Source organism: Rhineura floridana, chromosome 4 (assembly GCF_030035675.1).
Source record: "Rhineura floridana isolate rRhiFlo1 chromosome 4, rRhiFlo1.hap2, whole genome shotgun sequence".
Classification (NCBI taxonomy): domain Eukaryota; kingdom Metazoa; phylum Chordata; class Lepidosauria; order Squamata; family Rhineuridae; genus Rhineura; species Rhineura floridana.
In genome coordinates, this window is record NC_084483.1 from 198707335 (window position 1) to 198722216 (window position 14882).

Consider the following 14882-nt stretch of genomic DNA (forward strand, 5'->3'; position numbering starts at 1 on the left):
ATGAACAAACAAACAATTATTTATTAAAAGAGTAAATGAATATAATTTTTAAAAACTACAGAGGAGGGCCAGGATCTCTTCTCTTCTTGATCATGCCAGAGTTCAGGACATGGAATAATGGACTCAGGTTGCAGCAAGCCAGATTTTGTAGGGTAGAAAAGCAGAATAGAAATATTTTAAATAAATAAATAAATAAATAGTTGTCCACCACTGTTGCTCCCTCACCAAGCATACTGCCACTGAACATAGAGGATCTGAAACAGCAAGTCTTCATACCTTTTTTTTTTATTTAAACAATTGTATCTTCCTCCCGAAATTTGCAAAAATACACAAATTTTATTCCTACCAAGTGTGCCGAATGGTATGTACAGAAAACTGCGGCTATCGCGCACACCAGTTTTGTAGTAGCCATTAGCATACACTTTTCCCATGGTCTGTGTACTTATTCTAAGCATGTGCTTTTTTACAATGCAGAACACAAGAGACTTGTTTTGTAAGATTAATGAAGGTCACCAATATTCTCCAAAGGATTCTGATAATTAAGGCTTTGTTTATCAAAAACAAGTTATATTAAGAGCAAAAAAGATTCATGGTAATTATTCATAATCTTAACAATTCAAGTGTAGCCACCTCATTTGTGCATTTAATTCTTCTTGTTAATGTTTTGCATAAATCTGCATAATTACTTGAGTTGCCTGTTGTAATTTTGACAGCTACTCCGTTCATGTGCACTAAAGTATATCAAAAGCTTGAGGTGCTGAATATTTATAATTTTACGTATGTTCTTGGGATAATATTTTTTCAACATTTTTTTTAATATAAAATTGACACGGTATACATGGAGCGATTGCCAAATACAGATTTCTACCATCGAGGTCTCCTGATGGGAAAGCGAGCCAGCTTTTTACATATACATGACCAGCTTTTGGAATCATTTGACTGAAAAATGTATAGAATTAGGCACATGCAATCTTTGTTCATATTCCTTAGATAAACCTACCTGAAGAAGTTTGTTTGCATACATTTCCCTTCACCACTACTCCCAAATGATTCATTTCAGCCAATCATTCCTCTTCATTATGGTGCATACACAGCTTTCAATTGTCTAACCTGGCTATTTACATTTGGGTTGTTCACTGGAAGCACATGAAAGTGTATCTCTACAGCATTAGAGAATCATAATTCCTTTGCATAGTATACACTCAAATAGTATAGTACAGTATAGTATACACTCAAATCCGAGATGCATTTCTGTCAATGAAAGGGGCTCCCATCTTCATGAGAAAAGCATACAGATCCTTTGCTGCTTGTGGATTGCTGCTTGCCATCTTTTAGTGACCTCTGAACTAGTCTGGAGATACCAGGAGCAAGTATCTTGCATCTGCTGTCCTTTTGACCTGGCCCATCTTTTGTGGTTGCCCTTTAGTCCCCTCAAAAACTGTAACACAAACAGCCGTTGTACTAGCCTTGCAGTAAGCTCCAGAAAACTCAGCGGGTCTTACTTTTGTGTAAACATGCATAGGATTGCTCTGTACATTTTAAAAATGCACAGAGAGCACATTATACATACAATGTGTGTTTTATGTTAAGAGGTTGATGCCCCCGCCACTATCTTGGGTGATGGCAGGCATGTGTGTGCAATGCTCTGGTGCGCTGATGTGCCGACACAGGAGGTAGGTGGGATTGTCAGGCTGAATTAAGCCCGTACTGAATGCATCGGGAAGGAGTGTTGGGTTACATGATATTGCGGGCCAAGGGCCTAGTCATACCTGCTGCTGGGTCCGCTTCCTACATTCACCTTCGTTGGCTATCTCCGAGTTCTAGTATTATGAGAAAGGTGTTACACGTGTACGTTTGAATTCCCACATGCATGTCTACACTCACTGGAAACTCAGACACCACCCCTTGAGAGTGTAGCGGAATCTTTTCCTGGAATTAAACCTGCACATCACTCTTGTGTGTTTATAACCTTACCCTTAAGCCCAATAAAGGACACAGAAAGTAACATGGTTTATTAGAAGAAGAAACAGGAAAAGATATCACATTTTACAATTACAACTAATGAGAGCAGCATCTGACTTTTACCCAGTCACTCGTTCCCTAATGCTCTTGATACAATAAGACAGAGAACCTAACCCTACACACATTCAGAATTGTGTCAGAACTCACAGAGAGAAAAAGACAAGAAAGGAGCTCAAGAGCTGAGGTTGAATATACCTTTCCCGAAGATTTCCGCGAAGAGTCTAGGCAGAGCTTGGAAAAGTTACTTTTTTGAAATACAACTCCCATCAGCCCAATCCAGTGGCCATGCTAGCTGGGGCTGATGGAAGTTGTAGTTCAAAAAAGTAACTTTTCCAAGCTCTGGTCTAGGGTCAGAAGGAGACTTCTGCATCTAGCCATGAGCCAAAGCTCCGCCCTCACTATAGCCTTCACTAGACTTGGAAGATCTCACCTTGCCTTAGTTCTCCTGGTTCTGTGTAGCCCCAATGCTGTTCCTAGGGTGCGTTGTGTAGAGAACAGCAGCAGGCGATCCCCCAAGAGAGAGGTGCTGCTGACTCTCAGAATTGCCAAGTTTAAGTACATTTTGGATCTTTGTTGGGCTTCATGTAAATTGAAAGGGGGCGTGCAAACGTGATGTGAGGACAATGGAAAAGTTTGGAATTATTGATAAGGGCTCTGGCCTTTCCAGATGTGTTTCCTGATAAGACCCTTGTCCCCTGAGAAATGTTTGCTGTAAACTCCTGGTTTTGGGAGATTCACCTCTTATCCCCTAAAGGTCAACGAATATCACGACCTGTGTCCAGATGGTCCCATTGTTTGTTAGAAATGTCTGTTTTCTACTGATACATCAACTCCTATATTTTGGGTTTTTCCCGTGAGAGTCTGGATGTCTGTGCCCCTTGGCTTCTGGCATTTACAGAAAACTCACGATTCCACAGAGGGGCTGTTTCCCGGGATACTTTGCATCTCTTGGGCTTCCAAACTTTGGTTCACTGAGAGGAATCAAAGAATGAAAAATCCCCAGATATTATAGATATTTCTTGATAGAGGGAGAAAAATGTCTCCCTATCCACTTGCTCTATTCCAGACATAATTTTATATACCTCTACCATTAGCTCCCCATCTGGGCTTGAAAATATTCAATGAGAAGACAGCAAACGGTACTGTTGTTGTTGATGATGATGATGTCACACACCCCTACTTTTTATCTAAATTAAATTTTAAACACTGTTTGATGGTGTGAGGCCCTGACAAATATTAGATGAAGCAAGGCACAGACAGTTTATGGCAGAGAGTTGCACGGAACCTGCGTTCCTGAGGACAAATAAGCAAACAAGGCATAGAAGCTTTTACAGAGGGGCAAGTTACATCAGAGCTGTTGGCCTCTTCCAGGATATTCCAGGCCTCTCCCTGAATTTTCATTTCCACCCCGCCCCCCATTTCATTTTTTTAAAAAAAGCCAGCCTCTAGCCCTTTTACTTCTGCAGTTATAAGTGGAAAATGGAAATGTGCAGGCATTTGTTTTTCTAACCAGCTGCACAGTAAAAATTAAACCTTCTAGTGTTTTGGCTAATGAATGCAAAGATACAGGGAGATTGGCAAGCACTTGAGCCCTCACGTTTAAATAGTTTGATTACAATTAATTGCATAAAATTAGGGTTCTGTCTTGTTTGTTAAAAGTTAAGGCAACTTCTTTTGAGGGTTTTCAGTCTCATGTTGACTTATGACCCCCCCACACTATACATTTGGTCCCATTGGTGGCAAGTTAAGACTAGAACCTGGAGTTGATTCCACTGCCCCACTGACATGGAACCACCAGTTGCCACTGCTTGGGCTCCACCAAGGCAAAAAATGATGGTGGTAAAATTGAGCTTTACCACATGACTTGCTCCAGCCTATCAAGTGTTTGGATAGCTTTGGCTGATTGCTGGGGTCATTTCCAGGTTGGGAGTCCACTGGTGCCCTCTGGTGGGACCTCTTCCTTATTGGTGGGCCTCCTATGGCTGCCATACCGAGTCATGATGGTGGGAGGCACTGCCGTAAATGACAGGTGGCTGGCTCTGAGAGCTGCCACCATTTTAATGTCTTACTATGACTGAGAGCAATGCATTGTGGGAAATGAAAATGGTGGTGGCTCCTACCAGCAGCTTTCCTAGTGTTCATGAGAGGATTGGCAATTAGGTGGTTTTAACATTGGCTTTAAAACTCACCTATTCACCTAAGCTTTCCCTGAGAGGTAATCTGGCTGTGTTTGTTAGTATCTGTGTTGCTATGTTGTTGCCGCTTTCTGAATGCAATTTTATCGTTGGTTTTAATGTTGTTATCCAATGTGATATTTTCCCCCTTAATGTTGGTGGTATAGAATTTTTGGAAAATAAAAAGAAATGGCTAGCGGTGAGCTCTGCTGGGGTGTTGCCTGAGGATACTATATATTGACATTTGGCTGACTGACTACCATGCAATCCCGTGTATTCAGGCAGGTGCTTGAACGCAAGGTATTTAAAAGCAGGGTCTGGGGAAGGGCATGCATGAAAACTCCACCCCAAAAGTCCCCATACACATCTGTCCTCATCAGCTCTGATTTCCCTGTGGCTGGTGCCCACTGGGACTGGTGGGGCAGAAAGCAGAGAGCCCAACAGTAGGTGGAGCCAGAGCCAATGACAGGCTGAGCCAACTGATGCTAATTTGGCCCCTCTCCGCCTCCTTGCTAACTTCTTCAGCAGCAGTGCTGAGACTGAGGATGCAGCTGACAACCAGCTCCCCTCCTTTGACTGGATTTAAGTAAGAAGGCAGGCAGGTGGGATCTGGCTAAGGGCAGTCTGAAGTTGGTAGGGCAGTGCCCCATTTGCCCTAATGGACCAGCCTTCACTGCATGTTGAGTGGGAAAGGTCTGCAGGAGGGATTTACTCAGGCTCACTTACCACTGAGTAGAGCCCTCTGCAAATTTGGGGACCTTGCAAAGTTTCCTGTTTCACACAGGAACATAGGCAACTGCCTTATACCGAGTCAGACCATTGGTCCATCTCATTCAGTATCGTCTACACTGATTGGTAGTGGCTCTGCAGGGTTTCAGGCATGGAGTCTCTCCCTGCCCTAACTGGAGATACCAGGGACTGAACCTGGGACCTTCTGCATGCAAAGCAGATGCTCTACCACTGAGCTACGGCCCTTCTCCTGAAGGCCAAGGAATGAGCAGGTGAGGCTGTCACACACAGAGACACTCAAGGCGGGACTTGCATGAGCCCACCTGCCTCTGCTTTTCAACAATGCATGTTCAAGCAAATGCCTGAATGTGACTCCTGCATGTCCTCAATTGAGGACCTCCTGCGGGCTTTAACCTTGGTCCCAGACTATGGTCTGAAGGCACATGAGGCCACCACCTTGCTGAAGTTAAGCAGGACTGGGTCTGGTCAGTGCCTGGATGGGAGACCACCTGGGAACCACATGTATGCCGCCTTGGGTTCTGTGATGAAAGAAAGGCAGGGTATAAATGTAACAAATAAATAAATAATAATAAATAAGCTTGACAGCTAGGCCTCTCTCACTCTCCTTGGACACCATAGCGGGCCTTGCCTTCTCCTCCTTCCACAACTGAACTTAACCAATGAAAAAACTCTGGACTTTCATTGTACAGAAAGATGGGCGGTTTGACTGTAGAGAGATTGCTTTCCAACTCCAAGACTGACCATTTTGTATTGATGTATTAATGAGATCCTGACCCACTCCCATGAAGGTGGATGGTATAAGGGATGCAGGTTTACAGAAGTAATGCAGATAAGGTTTTTCTTTTGCCTTCTGGCTTATGAGACAACCTCCCCCCTCCCCTACACACACACAATTCACTCAGTTGGAAGGAACAGTATAGCAGTTTCACCCTAACAGTTGGGGTATATGTGTTCATCCATTTCAGAATGAAAGACCAATTGAACTAAATGGGGCCTATTCAGTTCCATTTGCATTTGTCTTGCAATGAATGTACAGAGAATGAATGAGATTACTATTTGTACCTATTCCTGTTATTTTGGGGTGGGGACATTTGCCTTTATTTGGAACAGGAAGCTGCCTTACTCAGAGTCAGACCTTTGGTCCATCTAGATCAGTATTTTCTGCACTGATTGGCAGTGGCTGTACAGGGTGTCAGGCAGGAATCTCTCCTAGGCTTACCTGGAGATGCCAGGGATTGATCTGGGACCTTCTGCTCAATGGCTGAGTGTTAGCACCCCTCCTGTGGTCACCACCCTGTCACAGTCCCACCTCAGGGTCCTGGTCTCTTAATGGTTCTCTCACAGGCCCCAGCACAGATCTCTCAAGATCCCACTGCTAGGCACCACCACCTGGCGCTGTCTGTAAACAATATTGCCTTGAGACTGTGCCTTAGTCTACTCCTGGCCTAGTGCTACATTGTGGCTGGGTGCACTTGCAGGCCACAACCCCCCCTGTATCTTTGTGCCTATAAAGATTACAGCCCTGGATTGCTCTGGATATCTGATGATGTTACACTATCTCTTCACTGCTGCCACCATTGATACTGTTTTCCCACCTTGGTGTGTGCCCTGCCCACCCTTCTGGTCTGTGAACCCAGCCAAGGATCAGGCGTTTTGGTAAACCAAGAACTATTTATTGATTTACACAGGGAATAACAAGATTACTTAAAGGTTCAGTCAACAAGCGTGTGGTTTCATAAGATGCGTTACTCTTTATATTTCTTAGTCATAGATAACCTGCCTCACTACCCGCCTAAATCCAATCCACCCAACAACCCGCTCCAAAAGCCCCTCTCCTCACTCCAACTGTCATCCTCACATTTATTCCTTCAGACACCGAGACGCTCAGCCAATCATCATACAACATTTGCCAACATTCCAACCCATGCACTTCCCCCTCTCACTCAGTCTATTTACCACATATACTCTAATAAACCCGCACTTATCATATTTACAGTATTGTATTAACAGGGGCATCACACACTCATTCCCTAGGTCATTCCCCATAGTGTTGTTCCCCATGGCCACCATTTCCTCCCAGAATTACATAACATCCAAGATATTCTGGTTAAATAAGATGGTGGCTGCCAGGCAAAGCTTTGGTGATTAGCTCTGCTGCTGTAAGAAAGAGTTATTGGGGTTAGGGAGTGGGAAAACAAATGTGACTACATTGCAAAACCAATGCAACTGCAGTTTTAACAAATACATTAAAAAGGCTTTTTGTAAACTCCTTAGCAATCTCTGTCCCCAAGAATTTTAGGGGAAATCGTGCTTGATTCATAACAGAGGCTACTGTTGTTGTTGCTAATGTTCGGAATGAGTCTGACTACCGCTGTGCCAAGAATTCCTTCCATATTTCTCTCAATTAGTGAGAAAAGAAACTGCATTCAAAAACGACCTCAGGGGAGAGAAAATGTCGCTGAAATTCTTGTGGTTGGGCACAGGGTTTTTGTCATGTTTTCCTTACTTTTCAGGTGACCGAGGGACATTTGGGAGTGTTGTTTTCACTTATTTCATTCTATAACTTATCTCACCATTGGTCTGCAGCCTCCCTGGGTGCCTGTGCTTGGATGAAAGGCTGAGGAATGAAAGAATGAACAAATGAATGCTGAAGTAATTCCTTCTGCAAGGCCTTTTTCAGATCAGGAATCATGGACAACCAGGGACATTGTAGGGTCCTGGATAATTATTTACTGGAAAGAAAGGGGAAGGGGACAACATAGACCTTACAACGATAAATAAAGCAGAAAACTTGAAGCCTCTTTGGCAAGGGAAGAACATGAAGATCTGGGTCTGCTTAGGACCTGGATAGGATCTGCACATATGTAGCCCACCTTGGGTTCCATGATGGAAGAAAGGTGAGATATAAATGTAAGGAAATATGGAGATGGATGGATGGATGGATGGATGGATGGATGGATGGATGGAGTAAATTGCAGCCAGAGTGTGATTAGGTCCTTGGGTGCAAGACTTCCCATAATTTGAGAGCAGGTTACCTAAAGACCTACCTTGTCCCATACATCCCTGCCTGGCAAGTGTGTTTCTCCGATAGGGCACTGCTGAGACTACCACATGCCCAGAGATGTGCTTAGTTTGTACTAGAAATTGGGCTTTTGGTGATGCAGCTCCAGTCCTCTGGAATGAGTTACTAGCTGAAATTAGATGGGTGCCTAGCATCATGATATTTAGGCACCTACTGAAGATTTTTTTTGCTTGAGAAGGCTTTCCCCTGAGTTGTGGTCCAGTCATTTATGAAATATTAACTGTACATATTAATATTAACTGAGTCATATCCAGGCTATGGTCTGAAGGCACATGAGGCCACCACCTTGCTGAAGCTAAGCAGGTCTGGGTCTGGTCAGTGGCTGGATGGGAAACCGCCTGGGAGTCACATGTATGCCACCTTGGGTTCCATGGTGAAAGCAAGATGGGGTATAAATGTAACAAATAAATAAATATTACAGATACGGTTTTATTGTGTGGGTTTTTTTTTTAGCGTTTATGAAAATGGTTTTAATTGTTTTTAGAATTCCTTTTTGTATTTAATTTTGTTTTTATCTTGCACACTCTTTTGATGGCCACTGCTTTGATGTGCTGAAATGGCTTTTACATTTGTAAAATAAATAAACACACACACAAAAAGAAGCCGGCACTAGGATATAAAGAGTATAGGATCCCCTCCACACACATACCTCTGCTTTTACTTGGAGACACTTTCCAAATAAATGAAGAGGGAGACAAATATCTAAGGGGGGGCTATTGTAATGCAAAATATATTAGGAGTTGATTTAAGAGTAAAAGGATTTTTTTTAAAACACCAGTATCTTTCACTCTAATGAGCACTCAAATGTAAGTGGGGGGGGGGAATTAAAAGGCTGCTATAAGCAGAGAGAGATGGGGCTGTGTACCCAGTGTGTGTTTCACATCATGGCAGGGGGACAGAGAGGGGGTGAGTGAATTCAAATTAAAAAAATCAAAGCAAAAGGCATCAACTCTGCGGCTATATGCATTAATTAAAAGAAGTTTGTTAAACTAAATTTGAAAAAAAACTTCTTTAATTGTGTTTACCCAAAAGCCTTTTCTTCCTAATTTAAATAGCATAAACATCTGGACTAAAGCAATATTAGAATCATGGCAGTAGTCAAGCAAATCTTGTGGAAAATAATGAAATTAGATCCCTGGTGTTGTGACAAAGACAGGGCAGGATACATCAGTTCAATGTTAATAAAATTTCCATGAATGACTGAATACAATTAAGAAATTGTCAGTTGCGGCAATGAACTTTTGTAGCTCGTAGATGTTTGCATCATTTGATTATGCTGGCAATTTAAAATTGTTTGTTAGTGTCTGTGTTGGGATATTAATTATGACCTTTATTACAGCCCACAATTAAACCAGTCATACAGCAACGAGCTGCCTGTCTTATGAAGGTAAAAAGATCTGAACTGTTTGGAATGGGGGGCGGGGGGATTGTCTCGCCAGGGGTGGACTGACCCTGATCTTTCAAACTGGAAATGATTTGAAATAATGCAGCATGTTACATAAAGAAATAAATAAACCCATGAGTAAACATACACAATTGACCGGAGCCAACCCTTCCATTTGACAGAGTGCTTAAAAAAAAGAACAGAGTGGTGCAGTGGACAGAGCGTGGGATTGAAAAGAGACAGATCTGGGTTCAACCTGCCTCCAGTAGTGCAGTGGCAAATTCAGAAGTGCAAGGTTCCTTCACGTTAGTCACAGCCCCCTCCCCCTTTTTCTTTGCTGCAGGGTTGAGAATGAAATCCTTGTTAATGCCTTCTCCCATAACAACAGACATCCCTAGAAGCCAATAAGCATGAAAGAGGAGTGTGTTTACTGAGAAGAGTCTTCTCAATTGCTTATGGTCTCCTTTCATTCTGATTGGATCCAATCAGCAGGAAAATACAAGGAAGCATGTTAGAAGACTCCTTCCAGCGGCAAGCACACTCCCCTTCCATGCTGATTGGTTTGTAGGATGCTAGAGACACAGGACCTTGCTGGCTCCTAAAAATATAATGGGTCTGAGACCCTCTGAGACCCCAGATGACTACACCCTTGCATACCATTCATCTATGATGCTCATTACAGGATCTGTATAAAAAGACTGGAGTTGTATCCAATACAACACTAGGCAGATTGTTCCACAAGCACAAGGATTTCTTTTTGTGCAACAGAACAATCTCTTCTCCTTCCCCCTCATGCTCCCTTCATCTTTTCTGGGTTTTCCCCCAACCCTCCAGAGCAGATTTGGGGATGGCATGGGGTGTGCGTAGGGGGGAGGAGAGGGGGATAAAATGCCCTTGCACTGGTGCTAATCAATGTAATTGAATACCGCCCTTGGGTTCAACATGCCACTCATCCATAATGCTTATCATACCATGGGGTTTTTTTTATGATAGCCACTTGCTCAGAGTAAACCCACTGAAATCAATGGCCTGCTCTGAATATGGCTAACTTGGATATCTCCCAATTAATGTTTGTCTGTTTATTTTCTGTTCTAAGGATAAAACTACATAATGCTGCTTGGACGAATGATGAGACATGACTGTAGTAAACAAACCATCCCAAGAATATGAAGGTGGTAGGAAAATAAATGCCTATGGCCATACTACCATGGACACACCGGATCTCATCTGATCTTGGAAGCTAAGTAGGGTCAGGCCTGGTTAGTACTTGGATGGGAGACTGCCTGGGAATACCGGGTGCCGTAGGCTTAGAGGAAGGCAATGCTAAACCACCTCTGAATACCTCTTACCATGAAAACCCTATTAATACATCCAAAAAAGATTCATAGGGTCGCCCTAAGTAGTAATCGACTTGAAGGCATATAATCAGCTTGTTAAAATTCTCTCTTTTTGAATTTATTGGTTGATGATAATTTATTGTGTAAAACTGAAAGAAACAGAGGCACTGAGAAGAAGGACTAACACTTGGTGCAGTGCTCCTCCCCAGAACTGATCTCTAGATCATGGCCACTGAGATTAAGAGCAAGCAATGATACAAGCCAACAGTGTAGTGCATCTGCTTAAAAAGTGAATGCAATCTCAGGCTGGATCAACAAAAGCATAGTGTCCAGACCACAAGAGGCCTTCTTCAGGTGTCCTGTCTGAATATGTGAAATGAACACTACACCCAATGAAGCTGTCCCTACCAGGCACAGTCCTCATCCAGTGTGTGAGTGGTGTTTGTCTGAAGCGGTCTGTCTTACTGGGAGAAAGGGTTTCCAGACTGACCACAGTTCCAGCCCCAGAGTTAGAAACTTTACATGTGAGTAAAATTGCCACTTTCTGGCAAAGTTGATGGGATGAGATTCATTCTGCACATTCACAATGGCCCCTTCGCACATTCAGGCAGAACATCTGAAGCGGTCTATACTTCCACTCTGGTTTGCACTGCTCATAGTGGAGGCTGGTGGCTCTGATGTCAGTGGGGCAGTGAATCCGCTCCAGGTTTTAGACTAACATTCAAGGAGCTGCCCAGGGTCCTAGTCTGAACTTCAAGGACCTGTCCAAGATGCTTTGCTTTTGTGCCTTGGGCAGCTCTTTGAAAGTTCGGACTAAAACCCGGAGCGGATTCGCTGCCCAACTGACATCCAAGCCACCAAATGCAGATGGGGCCTATGTGGACATACAAATATCATGCTAACTTTTGTTTGGCAAGAGGGACACCCTCTAGAGCTCGTGCGGGAGCGCAGTGTGGCTAAGAGACTGAGCTATGACCCAGGAAATCTCAGCAGGTCGGGGCCATAGAAACCTGAATTTGAATGTCAGGTGGATTTTTGTGTGTGTCTTTTTTTGAAGATGCATTTTGCCAGACTTTGCTGTTCCAATATGAAATTCCGGAGTTCCCCAGACCCAAACTGCCAAAACCTTTTCCCCAAGCCTTGATAAAAGTGGAGCCATTTGCCCATGTACTTCACTGGGAAGAATGATTACCCCTGCAGAGCCACCAGAGGGAGCATGAGTCCGTGGGGTGGCATTGCTCAACAGTTGGGCTGGCAGATGGGCTGGCAAAACTCAGCTGTGGGGGTGGAGGACAGCACAGTCACTCATTCCTCCTCTTCTGAAGGAGTTGTTAAGCACCAAAGGCAGAATGTGTAACTTGGAAAACGTTCAACTTTCAGTTGTTCTTTTCCCACTTACCAGTTCCTGTCTCCTTCCTCCCACCCCTCCTCTATTCCCTTGCGAAATGCAAACCATATATATTAATGTTCAAATGAGCAACTGCCATTGCTACAACCCTATTAGAGAAATGTGAGATTGGTCAAGTGAAATTGCAAAAGGGGAGATTGCAAATGCGGGAACTGTACAGAGTGCCATTCCCAGAGAGGGAGAAACATGAATGCTGGAAGCTGCCTTGTGTCAGTTCAGGACATTTGCCCATCTGTCTAGAGATAGGTAGATCAGTCTGTTTCCATTCCCTGTCAATTTGGCACATGCTCATTCATAAGTCCAGTTTCTGCATCCATTCGTGGTGTTTTTTTTTTTTTTTAATCACATGAAACTTCATAGTTAGATATGTACTTAAATGTAGTTTTTTTTTAAAAAAATGTGTATTTCATCTCAATATATTCATTTCAAAATGTATATTTATCCTAAAATACATATTTTTGCGTGCAATTTTGGAACTTTAAAAAAAAGCCAAATACTCCATTGCAAAATCCATAGAAATGCAAAATCCAAAGTGATCTGATCTAGGAGGTGTGAATTAGGCCAGGTAACTTAAACATGAGAACCAAGCGAAAGTCCTCTCCATCGCCCAGCACTGTCCACTCTGACCCTGGCAAACAGCTCTCTAGGAGCTCAGCCAGAGGGCTTTCCTTCGTAACTAGAGATGCCAAAGATTGTACCTCAGCCCTTGGAGAAATTCTTTCAGGGGTGGGGCTCCCCATTAGTGGTGGCAGCTTCTTTCTCCCCCCCCCAAGTTTGTTTGCAAATCACAGCAGCACCAGCAGCAAATGTGTTGGCATTCTGGCTGCCATTTTGCATCTTCAACAATGCCCTGGCGCCATTTGGGGGGACATTGTTGGGAGAGGGATGATGGCCCCCACACAACAGTGGTGGAGGATATTGTCATGGCCCCGTCAGAGGACTCCTCAGATGAGGATGACTCGGGAGTAACAGCAGCAGACCCAGGAGCAGCAGGAGACACGGAGGAGCCTCCTGAGAATCCAGCTCCTTCTGCCCCTCAGCTGCAGAGCACCCCAGGGACAGCAGAGGCCCTGCAGCCAGACACAGACAGTGAACAGGATACTCCCCCCTCACCTGCAGAACGTAGACAGCAGAAGGTCAGGCAGAAGAGAGGCAGGCCTGTCTCCTTAAGGCCCAAACGCTGAGGGCTCACACCTGCTGTCCATCCTGCGCTTTATAAGGCACCCCTTGGGTGCAGCTTGTTGCTGACTGCAACGTCAGGCGTGGCTTTGTGTAGACCTAGTTTCCCTGCAGCATCTCTTGGACTGACCTCCTTGGCAATTGATCCCGGACCTCCCCTGACCTCGCTTCTGGACTTCTAACTCGGCAAGTACGCTTCGGATAGGCCTGGCAAGTTTACAACCCGACTGCTGGCTAAGGACTTTCCTTCCCTGCCAAAGACCCAGGAATTTCCAGCCCCCCCTGACACTGCTGATGCAGTGTAGAGCTGACAGATATTCAGAGAAAAGTCTACAAAGTGGCATTCTTTTTTCTGGGATGGTGGTGGTGAATAGAGCGGGGGGGGGAGACCCAGATAGGGCAATCCAATCCCTTCCCCAAAATCCCATGTGAGTCCCCAAACTCTCCTTCCCGGCACCTGTCAATGCTCTAGTAGCACCAAGAGCAGTGACAGCTGGTGGCTCCATGTCAGTTGGGCAGTAGAATCAAGATCAGACTAAAATCCGGAGCGGATTCTACTGCCCAACTGACATGGAGCCACCAGCCATCACTGGTCAGGAAAGAGTGAGGTGTCTCTGGGAACCTCATTAATGCACAAACCTTAACCCCAAGAGACAGTGTTGTGTAGTGGTTAGAGTGTTGGGTCAGGATCTGGGAGACCAAGATCCAAATCCCTACTCGGCCATGAAGCTTTCTGGGTGATCTTGGGCCAGTCATTGTCTCTCAGCCTAATATAACCACACAGTATTGTGAGGATTCAGTTGGAAGGGAGAGAACCATGTATACCACCTTGAGCTCCTCGGAGGAGAGGCGGGATATAAACGTCATCATTAAATAAATAAAATTAAATAAAATGTTCCTAATATGTGGGGGAAGATTCCAGGTGTTGTTGATTGGAACTCCCATCAGCCCCTGTCAACACAATCTTGCTTGGCTGGGGCTGATGCAAATTGTAGTACCAAATACCGGGAGGGCACCAGATTGGAACAAGCTGTTCTACACACATGTGGCAATGCACGTGCGTGCCACACAGAGGTAACGGCTCTGGTCCTTGTATAATCATTGTTGAATAAGTATTGAGATACCGAATGCCAACAAATACCTGTTTATTGCTCCAGCTCCTGTATTGTAAATACATATGGCTTGATTAAATCATTTTTAATTAACCACAGCCAGATTTTATTTCTGTGTGACACCTTCACATTGTCAGCATAGGTATGGTGACATTCAGGTTGCCTGATAAGTGGTAAATAAATCTGTAGGTCAAACTGTACTTGTATGCCTTTCCAACTATTATCACTTCAGCTTTTGAATAACATTTATTCTGTAATTAATGGTTGTCAGCCTGTAATTTTCCTCTCTCCCAGTCATGACTTGGAACGCTTCACATTTTTCATTAATTTCCGCAGTGTTTACAACATATACATGTAGTCATACTGTACAGATACATTAAAAAAAACACACACAGTTTGCATTTAGTTTGTTCAATGTTTCCTTCAATGATATG

At 44.0% G+C, this 14882-nt stretch overlaps 1 non-coding gene across 1 annotated transcript; it reads left to right on the plus strand.

Annotated features, from left to right (window-relative positions):
- The first annotated feature begins 10601 nt into the window (after positions 1 to 10601).
- On the plus strand, positions 10602 to 10720 carry LOC133384758 (5S ribosomal RNA). Its single transcript, XR_009762687.1, has one exon. It is a non-coding gene; the product is annotated as a 5S ribosomal RNA (ribosomal RNA).
- Positions 10721 to 14882: the final 4162 nt, after the last annotated feature.